Here is a 13603-nt window from a genome sequence, read left to right as displayed (position 1 = left end):
AAGATCTGGAATAACCGTAAAAGTGATGAAAAATCCAATAGTTCATTCCGTAGCTTCGCAATTTTTGCCTTTCCCGTTCAACAAAGTTGTACCAGAAGGCTATAATTTCACTCCAAAGTCAAATTTTGATAGGAGGCTCGGAGACCCATAGTGTTATGTACCAATCGACTCAACTCGAAAAACTGAGCACATGTCTGTGTGTGTGAATGTGTGTAGCCCATTTTTTGTTGAACGCGTTTCATATAGAAGGACTTGATCGATTCGAGTGCAACTGGTTTCATTCGACGGAGCAAATTTTCTAGTTGGACTCTATTGTTTTTGGTTTTTCAATAAATCAAGTTTGGATTATATTTTTATTTTTCAATCATCAAAAACACTGTTTACATTAAATCATTAATCCCTTTAGCCGTGACGCAACCCATTACTCTCATAATTGAATAATTTTGAAACAGCTTGCTAGAATTGCATCAAATCTTTCAACTGCCAAAATGTAGACAATTCATAATATTATATTAATTCAAAATCAACATATTGAATCGAGAAAGGCATCTTCAGCACTGGGGGATAAATTCGTTTTTTTTTATATTCATTTATACCGGCGAATTGTGTGTGAAAGTCTTCCACGACCCAAAAATGGTCCTCTTGAACATTCGTTAAAGTGGTTAACATCTTTAACTTTTCTGTTGAGCATGAGCATTACGACCATACAAATTCTTAGTTGCTACTCCGTGATTTTCGGAAGCTCAAATAATCAATAATGGCGCCGAGTATACCTCTGCATCTCCACGATTGTCTTGGGGATAAGATATTGTGTTAGTTATAAAGGATATTCTATCTGGATTCACTTCGGTAAGCGATGTGATCTATAGGATGGAATATAAATACGCGCATTAAAAATACTGTACTCACGTTTTTACATATCAAACCGGCGTGTTACCTAAAATACGGGAATACGTCCACTAGTCAATAAATTTCAGGGTTGCACAAAGCAGAACACATTATTTCGTTCTGCGTACTTCTTAAAACCTCAACACGCACTTTGATCTTGTCTTTTATTAAAGAACACGAACAAACATTCACTGATGGTTTCACTTCCTTCCGCGCGATCGTACAAAACACGAACAAACTTGCAACTATTCTATTATTATTACTTGTCATAAAACGATTTAATTCCACTACTCTACAATTATTGTACCTTTGACAGATACGTATTTCGACCTCAACAGTAAGGTCGTCTTCAGTGTCTCGCACTTGACTCTACTAGTATTATTATTTATTCAGGCTAAGGCCGCAGTGGCTTGTACAGTCCATTCGGCACGGTCCATGGCTACACGTCGCCAACCACACAGTCTACGGAGGGTTCGCAAGTCATCTTCCACCTGATCACTCCACCTTGCCCGCTGCCCGTCGGATCGTTGTCGAGAAGCATTTTCACCGGGTAACTGTCCGACATTCTGGCTACGTACCCAGCCCACCGCAGTCGTCCGAATTTCGCGGTGTAAACGATGGATGGTTCTCCGAGCAGCTCATCTTCTCATCTTCTTATCATGTACTTCGTCTTCGACGTGTTGATGACTAGTTCGACTCGCTTAGCTTCCTTCTTCAGTCTGATGTCAGATGTAGAATAGCAGACACGAAAGACCATCACCTTGCCGTAACTCTCTGCGCATTTCAAAGGGACTCGAGAATGCCCCTGAAACTCAAACTCAAACATCACCCGATCCATCAACGCCTTGATTAATCGTCAGCTGCCATTTCTGATCTCGATCGATTGTATCATATGCGGCTTTGAAGTCGATGAATAGATGATGTGTATTTCTGCAGTACTTGGCGAATGACGAACACCTGGTCTGTGGTGGAGCGTTCGTCCATAAAACCCGCCTGATACTGCCCCACGAACTCTCTTGCAGATGGTGCTAGTCGAAAGCATTAAATTTGGGAGAGCACCTTGTAGGCGGCGTTCAGCAGTGTGATTGCGCGGTAGTTGCTACAATTCAGCCATTTTTGTAGATGGCACACACGACACCTTCCATCCACTCCTGCGGCAAAACTTCTTCTTCCCAAATCTTGATAACGACCCGACGCTAGCCATAATGGTGGATGCTATTAATTTTTTGACAAGAACTGCTTCCCGACACTGGATTGAAATTAGTTTTTTAGCAAACGATGATTTTCCTGTTACCAACAACATTTAATCAGTTGTTTAATTTCCAACAACAATCAAAATTATGTCATAATCATTCATTACCAATTCATAGAATATTACTAACCCTTTTTTTATTTTGGACTAGTCGACCCGGCAGACGTTGTCCTGCAGAGTAGGCGAGAAAGTGCGTTCTGAACTACGCATGCAAAATGCCCATACGATTCCTTATTTCGGGACTGATTTGCGATTTGGGCGAAACTTATTTTGTAAACAAACATTGTTCCATGGATTCCGGAGAATGCAAGCGTTTTATCCCAAAGTATTTCCCTTATCTGGTAGAGGAAAGCTTAAACTATCGGATCCATACCGTGGTTTTGTTATGAAATGCTTGCTTTAGCAGGAATTCGCCTTTTAATGTTTGTTTACAAAATAAGTTACGTTTTTCATGGTTTAGTCAACTTTACCCGTGATTTTAGCATGAGAAAATTTCATATAAACCCGTCGGAAACGATAGCGAACATATCTGCTTAAGATATGAAGAAAATCCATCCAGCCGTTTTCGAGTTATGCGGATACGAACACAGACCATTTCATTTTTATTAGGGGGAATGACGGCTTTGGCAGGTTTTATTCTATTATTGGCAGAGGGGTTTTTTATGACTGACTATGCTCAAATTTGGCTTAAGCATTCTTTGCATATCAAAGAATATTGTGGCCAAATTTCATAAAATTCATTTCAATAATAGAACAAAACCTGCCAAAACCGTCTTTCCCCCTATATAGGTATTTCATTTGGTGGCTAAAAAAATATTTTGATAAATAGTATGCCAAATATCAGCGTTGGAAATCAACATTTAAACAGCGGAGATTATATGTTGATATATGATTGTTGTCAAACTGTTGAGGTTCAACTACATCATTGCCACGACCAAAATTTTGATTTCACCGTCTAATGCGCGGTTTCATGAACATTTTCAAACGCTGTATTTTCTGTTGAAGCGAGGTTCTTCTGTTGTGCTACTGTAAATCAACCCTTTGTAGTTATTTTATGCGAGTATCATCTGGAATTAGAAACATCGCAAAAACGTGATCTGATCCTATTTGACTATTCGCATGTGCATCAACAATGTGATTTAAATTGTAATACGTGAACAGGGAAAATTTTTGGGTCAATTCTACGAAAATTGTGAGGTGACACGCTACTCGTTAAGGCAAGAATGTTGAGTTCTCCAATTGACCTTTCCCGTCTGAGGTGAACCGGTCAAGGGCCGAAAACCTCATTAATAAAGACAATAAAAAAAATACCTTTCCCGTCAAAATTTTATATTCGTTTAATTCTTCTTCGATTCTTTGTTTTATTTAAGGTCCACTTTCCCACCTAGCCCATATGTTTTGACACCTCTATGTAAATATTTTTTAAATTTTAAACAAAAAATCGAAAAAGTGCCGTTTTTCAAGATTGGCTCAACATTTGCCAGATTTTTAACGAACATCGGGTGAATTTTTCAGGTCGGTTCACACGTGCAGCACTTTTTCGGTTTTTGTTTTAAATTTTTAAGGTTACAAGGCTTCTGTTAAGGGTTAGAGGCTTCAAAAAATATGGGTTCTTCGGAAAAATTGACCTTAAATAAACCAAAGAATCGACTGAAACAGTAAAACGAGAAACAATTTATGACGGGGAAGGTCAACTTAATGTTTATTATTGATTCGTTCTACAGCGACTATTTTAACTTTTCTACTAGAAAAATAAGCTAAATTCATTCCCTTTATTACTTTCAATTTGCTTAGGCTATCTCACACGTAAATTAAATCCGTTTATCAAACAAATTCGATTTTAACACCATTCAATAGCATCCTCTAATAGCTACTAATAGTATCAAAATGTTCGGCATCTTCAATTAAATCATTTAGAAAACAAAATTTTTTTGATTGCGCCTACAACGTGTTATTTTCAAAATATGTGTAGGTCCACCCTAAAAAACGGCCAAGCCACTCGTTTTTTTTCTGTCTGGGATAAGCCTTCTCCAACTTCGGGCCGATAACGGGATTTTTTTCCGAACCGTCATCGGCCCGACCTCGGAGAGAGAAAATTTCCCCTCCCGAAAAGCCTTATCCCGTGTTTACTTTCGAAAAATGCCATAAACAAAGGGTCTATGAATGACAAGCAAATGCAGAATGACTTACCAAGAAGGCCTATTCCGGATGATTTCGGTGGTGGTGCATGGTTTCGATGCAATTAAGGTTATGGATGAATAGATAGTGTTGATTATGTGCTTTTAGGAGTTTTTGCTGCTTAAAATATCATAAACCGGGGAAATAGGAATATGAATTGCGATGCATTTTTTTTCGAACGGCATTTTCTCAATGTTTACGTTTTGGCTGTAGGCGCTGTAGGACCTTTTCAAATGTTACGCGAGATATCAGGTATAGTGGATATGCCTTCATAAACAGAAAATATTGATCTCTTGAACTTAGTACGAATACCAAAACCTTGAAATTCACAAAGGTCAATGGTCTTTTTGTTCAAAAGGTCAAGCCAATTAGATTATAAGAATTCAAAGGTTTATATTGGAATTTCAAATAGCGGCAATTATTGCGGTAAGATTGTAAGTGCGATCCGCATCAGTGGACCACCAAGCATGTTGTATACGGTGTTCTGAATTGCAGCAGAACGGACTGTTTCATAAAAGCTCAATGCGATGTCGGGTCAATGAAAACCAGAATCGTGACAATTCTAACCATTAGGAGGTTCTCTGAATTCACGTTCGTTGGCATATTCTCGTCTTCATTCAAAAAAATATCTGGAAAAAATATAATAGCTAGCTAGTAACGTCATAAAAGACTGTTGGAAAATATGTATTCTTGCACAAATTTGTTTGATGATAGAGAGATAAACAACTCAATTAAAGTCATTGGTAATGAAAAAAAAATCAACAATTGCTTAGAGTGGGATTTCAGTTCAGTGTCGGAAGCAGTTATTGTCAATCTTTTAATAGCATCCGCCTTTATGGCAAGCGTGGAGAGCTGGATACAGTAACCGAGAGAAATATTTAATTTTTCCATAGATTCGATGAAAGTTGTGTCGAAATCCACACAAAAAATACAAATTTTCACGAAAAAAAAACCTTTCGAATCTTTTCAAACTATTTCCATCCCATCAAAAACAGAGCAATGAAAAGGAATTTGGTTTGTTTCTTATTTTTGTGATTTTTTTTCAGCGGTGAGCACGCGTGTTAGCAAAAAGAAGCGACGAGATTGGTGCTGTATTTCTTTGTTTTGCAATGAGATGAATATATGTTCAGTGAGATTGAAAACGGAACAGTTCCCCTATATATTTATAATTTTTACTGTGAAACCTGTCGAAATTCTTTGAGAAATTCATTCAAATCTTCTGAAGAGATTTTTTCGAAATTTGTTGACAAAATTCCATCGCATCAGTGCTAAATTACTGGCCCAGTCTGTCGAAGCAGTCTGTTTCGCTCTCTTTGATGGCCTTGTTTAGAGCCAGCCTCGCTGCTTTGAAAATCTCGATGCGTTCTTCCCTCATTTCCGCCGAGCGTGACCTTTTTGTCTTCTTCTATCCATGAGGCAGGTTGCTCGAAGTGCTGCAATTTGATCGCTCCAGCAGTATACCTGAGGCCTGCAGCTCCGTGGTCGCGCTTTCCTCGGCATAGTCGTGTCACACGCTCGAGACAAGACCGCAACCAGTTCGTCGGGCTAGAACGACCATTCACGCCCGGGTTGTAAGAGTAGCTCCCAAGCTTTCTCTCCTTGCCTCACTGCTTATCATGTACCGGATAGCCAAATCGTTACTGTGGGTGTAACTGTCGTCAACCCTTCACTGCACATCACCGACTAAACTTGGACTGCAGAATGTTACGTCTTTAATAGATTCCACTCTACTAATGGCGATACGTGTTCTAAAATCGATCATGTTTTGGTGGATGGTCTACAACTAAAACGGCACAACTCATTCAGGAAAATGTTTAAAGTGTAAGGAGAATTTTCTGTCATATCAAGCACGGTATTGCTAAAAAGAAGGAAATTCAGATCATACAACATTGGAAGCCAATCCAAGCCATTGCCAATCAAGAAATCAGGGTATGAGCAATACATAAATACAAAATTTCCACAAAAGATGCAAAATTTCTATAAACAATCATTTTTCCATAAAACGAAAATAAATTAACGTTTTTAAAAGCAAAAATTGCAATTATAAAAACAGAATTTTCCATTAAAAAATGAAATGTTCCACAGAAAAAATACAAAATTTCCATAAAAAAATCAATATAAGCAATAAATAATAACAAAATTTCCTACAAAATAATCAATGAAGAGCAATAAAAAATTTAAAAAATTCAATAAAGAAAAACAAAAAAGCAAAAAAAAAGTAAAATTTTCCATAAACTTTAAACGCTTTCAAAAAAGGAGCCATCTATGGAAAAAAATCTCAGTTTTATTTTGTTTTTGTATTCTTTTATGAAAATTTTCATATTTTTTATTGGACGAGAATGGTAGTCTAGTGGCTACTGCCTCTGCCTTATAAGCAGAAGGTCGTGGGTTCAAGTCCAGACTCGTCCGTTTCCTACTTTGTATTCCTATCTGTGTTTCACGTTCTACCAAAACGATTCCTACTGTTATAAACTACTGTTCCAAAACCTCTCGGGGCACCCATGAGAGGTCGTAGAGTTCTCTGCGTCTTTCTAAAGTAGGTGTCCATCAAACCATCCTTCCCCATCTTCAGCATTTGCAAAGACGTGGCCAGGACAGATCTCGACTATTGGAGAGTACATTGCTTCCATCTAAGAGATAGTGATTACATCTCAATAACTCTCGATAATGGAATGATAACGAGTCACATCACAAAGCTCCTAATTTCAATATGGCAGCAAAATATAGTATCCATTAAAAATTTAAAATTTTCCATAAACAATTAGGAAATTGCCAATAAAGAAATCAGGGTATGAGCAATAAATAATTATAAAATTACCACAAATAAAACAAAATTTCCATAAATAAATCAATATTAGCAATAAACAATTACAAAATTTTCCACAAAATAAATATTTTTTTTCCATAAAAAATTAAATTTTTTCCACAAAATAATCAATAAAGAGCAATAAAAAAAAGAAAATTTCCGTAAAAAATACAAGAAAGCAATAAAGCTGATGAAATTTTACATGAACTTTAAACGCTTTTAAAGAAGGGGTCATCTATGGAAAAAAAACACAGTTTGATCGCTTTTTTATATTTCTTTATGGAAATTTTCATTTTTTTATTGCTCTTTATTGATCATTTTGTGGAAAATTTTTATTTTTTTATGGAAAAAATATATTTATTTTGTGGAAAATTTTGTAATTTTTTATTGCTAATATTGATTTATTTATGGAAATTTTATATTTTTTTTTCGTGGAACATTTAATTTTTTTAGGGAAAATTCTTCTTTTATAATTGCAATTTTTGCCTTAAGTGCTTATTTATTTTTGTTTTGTGGAAAATTCTTAATTGTTTATGGAAATTTTGTTTTATTTGTGGAAATTTTATAATTATTTATTGCTCATACCCTGATTTCTTTATTGGCAATTTTCAGTTTTTTTATGGGAATTTTCTGATTGTTTAGGGGGAGTATTTATTTTAGTCATTTCAATATAGACGATTTTCCTTCTATCCTTGAACACCTATAAGGAAATAAGGCGTGTTTGATTTAGAACATATCTTTACGATGATTTTAGAAGAGTTTTCGCGTCCGATGGTTCCAATTTCACAAAATCGGATATTTCTACGCAAAGTTATGCTAATTTTAACTTCGACAAAATTTTGCCTATCTCAACCTTTTTGTCTATCCCCTGTACTGTTACACGTTCAAAAGGCTTGAAAGCTACATGTTTGAATATGTGAACATGTTAAAAGGTGATACATCTGCACTCTTGCAATATGTACAAGAAACATCTGTGCCAAATAATAGAAGAGCTTTCTGGACCTGGATCTGGGCTGATGAAGATTCTGAAGCTTCTTGAAAATCCTGGTGAGATCTATCCTTTTTGACTTTTATTTTTGCTGAACAACTCAATTAAAAAATGTTCCTATAAATAATTGATTTAGTTTCCATAAACGTTATTCATTATAATAAAGCGTTATCGTTGTCGACGCGTCAATGGAAAATACTTTGTATAGATAGTACGAAGAATAATTCATAAATCGCTTTTTAAGTTAAAAATAGTAGAAAACGCCGGTGTCGGTGAAGAGGGGTTTTACTTTAGGATATGAACATAGGCAAATATTCCGAGTTTGACGTTTTTGATAATAAACGAAAATGAGTATTAAAAGTGCCAGTGATTTAAAATTGTAGATTTTATGCAACTAAAAAATTGTACTACATCTTTTCTCCCCCAAGCTTATGAAAACCAACCAGAGTGCAACTATAGTAAGTAGGTATTAGTTAGTATTATTTGTTTTTGAATACTCGTTCCCGGAGGATCAAATTGTATTGACAGCTAAGAGATTTTTTACGTACTTAAGTTTCATTAGGTGTTATTGTTTTTATTATGCTTATTCTTGAGTTTTGTGAGTGTGAGATCGAACGAGATTTTAGAGCGCAGAACAACTTCGAGATCCGTGTTATTTTGTTCTACTCTGTGTCTTAAAAGAGCAGAACGACGTGGAATTATAGAAAAGTAAAAGTAAACTGTGCGTCTAATCGTGTTTTCACTAGTTGCAGAACGATCGCGCGATCATCGAAATGTTTTGTTCTGCGTTGTGCGGTTGACATGTGCGTGTCCCATCGTATTTCGTTTATCACGCAGAACGATCGCGCGATCATTGGAAAATTCTGTTCTGCTTAGTGCGGTCGGTAAATCAATTAGCGCACGTTCGTACGATTGTGTTTTTGTTTAACCTCGATCAAATTACACGCTACACTCGGCATACCGTTTACCAAAACGAACCCTGCTACACTCCCTCCCCACATATCCAAAATCCCAGTGATTTCTCGTGGAAGTGCAGATGACTCGTCGGCTTCCATCAAAGCGAGTATCACGTCAACATTTTCCTTCCTAATCCCTAATTGACCTGCATTCGGAAACGGCCGGCGCTAGTATTGCTTAATTTTGGGTCACCAGTTCTTACATATTGAGGATGATGTTAGTCCCAAACTTCATCTGGTGGTTCTCTGTGTAATTACAGCTGACCTGGCAATAACGGAGTACCAACCGTGGGCGGTCAATCATGCCAATGTTCAAGCTCATGCTCATTTCAAACGCATTTTAAAAATGAAATTGAATTTTTTTCAACATCAAACAAATTTAACATCAAGATCAACAGATTCAATTTTTTTTTATTCAGATTGTGTCTTTTTAATAATTTTATCAAAAAGGTATTCACCATTTTATGCATGCATTTTTTTATAGCTTGAGCTTGAGCTTGAGCTTGATTGACTGCTCGTAGTTGCTACTCCATTATGACCAGATCAGCTGTTCTTGCACAGGGAACCAACAGATGTTTGCTTGGGACTAGCACACATCTTCAATGTACAAGTACTGGTGATCTCATTTGTTAGGTCATACTGGCGCCTGCCACGTCAGAATGCAAGTCAATGTAGGGAAGGGGAGGAAATGATGATGCAATCATTCGCCCACTGAAAGTCGAATATACCTCTGCACTTGCCACGAGTTCATGCGGAATTTGTTGGAATTTATGGGTTAGGTTGGAGAGGCAGAGGTCCGTCTTGGTTAATGAGCTGCCAATGTGATAGATAGGAGAAGGTAACTGATGGATTTTCTAATTGGATGTAGGAAACGAGCTCTATAGTTCATTTCTAATTCTAGCAGATTACTGATAGAATACTCAAGTTGAAGGTATAGGAATAGTAATGGAAACGGTATGGAAGTCCATTTCCAGTTCTAGCGATTGCTAGAACATGATAAATAAAGAGAAAGATACAAAGTAGGAGAATGGAACGGACCTGGGATTGAACCCACGACCTCCTGCGTATGAGGCAGAAGCAGTAGCCTTATGACTACCAAGCCCGCTTTGAAACAAGAGAGATCACGCACTGAACTAATTAATTTTATTACCGGCCGCGCAATGCAGAACAGAATAATTCGGGCGACCGCACGATCGTTCTGCTGTCCGGAACAAAAGAGATCACGCACTCGCATTTAATGCATGCATTTTTTTATATTCGTTTAAGTATATGATTCATATTGTTGGATATGTTGTTGTTAAGAATATACACTTTATTTCCGATATGAACATCATTGTGAAACAAAGTTTATACTTTCGCGAATTAAAAACGCTTTTATAGCGCTAAGGAAAGACTACGTGAAACATGAAAATTTATTGTCATCTGTGATGAACAAAATAATAAAAGCCAATACAAGGCGCAAGATGAATCGTCTTTGAAAGTCTCGTCTCAGAGTGTGAAGAATTTTATTTATCATCAGACTAAGGCCGGAGTGGTCTGTGCTGCACATAAAAGACTTCTCCATTCAGCTCGGTCCATGGCTGCACTTCGCCAACCACGCAGTCTGCGGAGGGTTCGCAAGTCGTCCTCCACCTGATCGATCCACCTTGCCCGCTGTGCACCTCGCCTTCTTGTTCCCGTCGGATCGTTGTCGAGAACCATTTTCACCGGATTATCACCAGTCTTCCGATTTTCGCGGTGTGAACGATGGATGGTTCTCCCAACAGCTGATGCAACTCGCGGTTCATTCGCCTCCTCCACGTACCGTCCGCCATCTGCACCCCACCATAGATGGTACGCAACACTTTCCTTTCGAAAACTCCCAGTGCGCGTTGGTCCTCCACGAGCATCGTCTAGGTCTCGTGTCCGTAGAGAACTACCGGTCTTATAAGCGTTTTGTAGATAGTCAGTTTGGTACGGCGGCGAACTCTATTCGATCGGAGCGTCTTGCGGAGTCCAAAGTACGTACGATTTCCAGATACTATGCGTCTCCGAATTTCTCTGCTGGTATCGTTATCGGCGGTCACCAGTGAGCCCAAGTACACGAATTCTTCAACCACCTCGATTTCGTCACCACCGATAGAAACTCGTGGTGGGTGGCTCACATTGACCTCTCTTGAGCCTCTTCCTATCATGTACTTCGTCTTCGACGTGTTGATGACTAATCCAATCCGTTAAGCTTCGCTTTTCAGTCTGATGTAGGCTTCCTCCATCCTCTCAAAGTTACGTGCCATGATATCAATGTCGTCGGCGAAACCAAATAACTGGACGGACTTCGTGAAAATCGTACCACTCGTGTCAATCCCTGCCCTTCGTATTACTCCCTCCAAAGCGATGTTGAATAGCAGACACGAAAGACCATCACCTTGCCGTAACCCTCTACGGGTTTCGAAGGGACTCGAGAATGCCCCTGAAACTCGAACTACGCACATCACCCGATCCATCGTCGCCTTGATCAACCGTATCAGTTTATCCGGAAATCCGTTTTCGTGCATTAGCTGCCATAGCTGGTCCCGATCGATTGTATCATATGCGGCTTTGAAGTCGATAAATAGATGATGTGTGGGCACGTTGTATTCGCGGCATTTCTGCAATACCTGACGTATGGCGAACACCTGGTCTGTGGTAGAGCGTTCACCCATAAATCCCGCCTGGTACTGCCCCACGAACTCTCTTGCAATTGGTGTTAGTCGACGGCATAAAATTTGGGAGAGTACCTTGTAGGCGGCGTTCAGCAATGTGATTGCGCGGTAGTTGCTACAATCCAGTTTATCGCCCTTTTTGTAGATGGGACACACGACACCTTATATCCACTCCTGCGGCAGAACCTCATCCTCCCAAACCTTGGTAATCACCCAGTGCAGCGCTCTAGCCAGTGCTTCACCACCGTGTTTAAACAGCTCTCCTGGTAGTTGGTTAACTCCAGGGGCTTTGTTGTTTTTCAGCCGGCCGATCTCCTCCTGGATTTCCTGGAGATTCGGAGTCGGAAGTCGCATGTCCTGAGCGCGTGCTCCTAGGTTCATTACCATACCGCCACCGTTGTCTGCCATATCGCCATTCAGGTGCTCTTGGTAGTGCTACCGCCACCTTTGGATCACCTCACGCTCGTTCGTAAGAAGGTTCCCGTTTATGTCCTTACACATATCGGGCTGTGGTAGAAGTGAAGAGTGTGAAGAAGAAGATGTGATTGATGTATGTAGCTGTGAATGGATCTCAAATCTGAGAAGTGGGACACCCGCATAGCTTCTTCCTCTGCATTGATGGGACGTCAGCAAGAAAAATGGTATTATTGTAGATTCTGGGTGCTGATATGCTAATGTTTAAGAGCTTCTTCCTTTGCATGGGTGAGCAGCCCACAAGAAGTATTGTGTTATTGTGGATCGGAATGATCACAATTCAGCGTTTTTTTTGCCTTGGTGGGACGCCCATAAGAAGGATATTGCTATGTATTGTTGATCGAATCGATCACAATACAGCCCCATCCGCAAGAAGAATGGTGTTATTGTACGTTCTGGGTGTTGGGACGCCCACATTAGAGAGTTTCTTCCACTGCATGGGTGAGCCGCCCACTTGTGTTATTGTGGATTCAAATGATCTAAATTCTGCGTGGTAGGACACCCCTATATTAGCGCTTCTTTCAGAGCGCTGGTGATACGTTTTCATAAAGTATAATTTTTTTAGATCCGAGTCACAAGTACTCGGAAGTTTTTTTTTCACCCACAGTCACAAGTTGTTTGTCGACGTTTTTCCTGCAACAATTTTAATTTTTTTATGCTGGTTTAATGACTACTATAAATACACACTTTTTGGGTATATTCAGACGCATGTTCGAAGTCATAGAAGCAGCAGAAGTAGCCATGATTTGAAATTCACAAGGAAAAGGGTTTCTAAAATGTTATTTTCACTGTGAGTCGAGGCGCCATAATACATAAAATCTCGGAAGTGTTTTTTTTCTCACACAGAAGTTCAAAATGTTATCCATTTTTCAGAGACGATGAAAGATGTGTGGCATTATCCAGCCTAAAACAGGCGCAATTAAGTCTAGTATACTTGTATTCCTCAATCACATGACGGATCAAAGATCACAGCAAAACACCCATTCGCAGCCAGTCTACAATCTGAAATTGTTTGAACTCAAGTGTATGTTATGAGGAAATCGAAATTGTTATGAGGAAATCGTAATAAATCCTTAAAACTAAAGTTCCATACGCATTGGTAGACACAAAAAAAAAGATGTTTTAGAAATGGCGGGCATTGTTGCTATGCAGATAAGTAGATTCTAGCATTTCACATTATAATGTATTAATATACTCAAATATTATTACGACTGCCGAATTTCAACCTCAACCGACGTGCATACAAAAATTATTTTGCCACGAATCCATCAGCTGAGATTCTGAAAAAAAAATACTAAAATTAAATCATTCATTCGCTAAACTTGTGATTTTTTTTATATTTTTCGCCAGAATCTCACCTGATTCTTTGGTAAAACCCGA

At 38.6% G+C, this 13603-nt stretch overlaps 1 protein-coding gene across 1 annotated transcript in view; it reads right to left on the bottom strand.

Annotated features, from left to right (window-relative positions):
- Positions 1-13603, bottom strand: part of LOC134207928 (protein artichoke) — a 203634-nt gene that overhangs the window by 54240 nt on the left and 135791 nt on the right. The gene's annotated exons all lie outside the window — the stretch shown is intronic.

This window comes from Armigeres subalbatus, chromosome 1 (assembly GCF_024139115.2).
Source record: "Armigeres subalbatus isolate Guangzhou_Male chromosome 1, GZ_Asu_2, whole genome shotgun sequence".
NCBI lineage: Eukaryota > Metazoa > Arthropoda > Insecta > Diptera > Culicidae > Armigeres > Armigeres subalbatus.
Note: the sequence above shows the minus strand (reverse complement) of the source record. Positions and strands in the feature narration are given on the sequence as shown.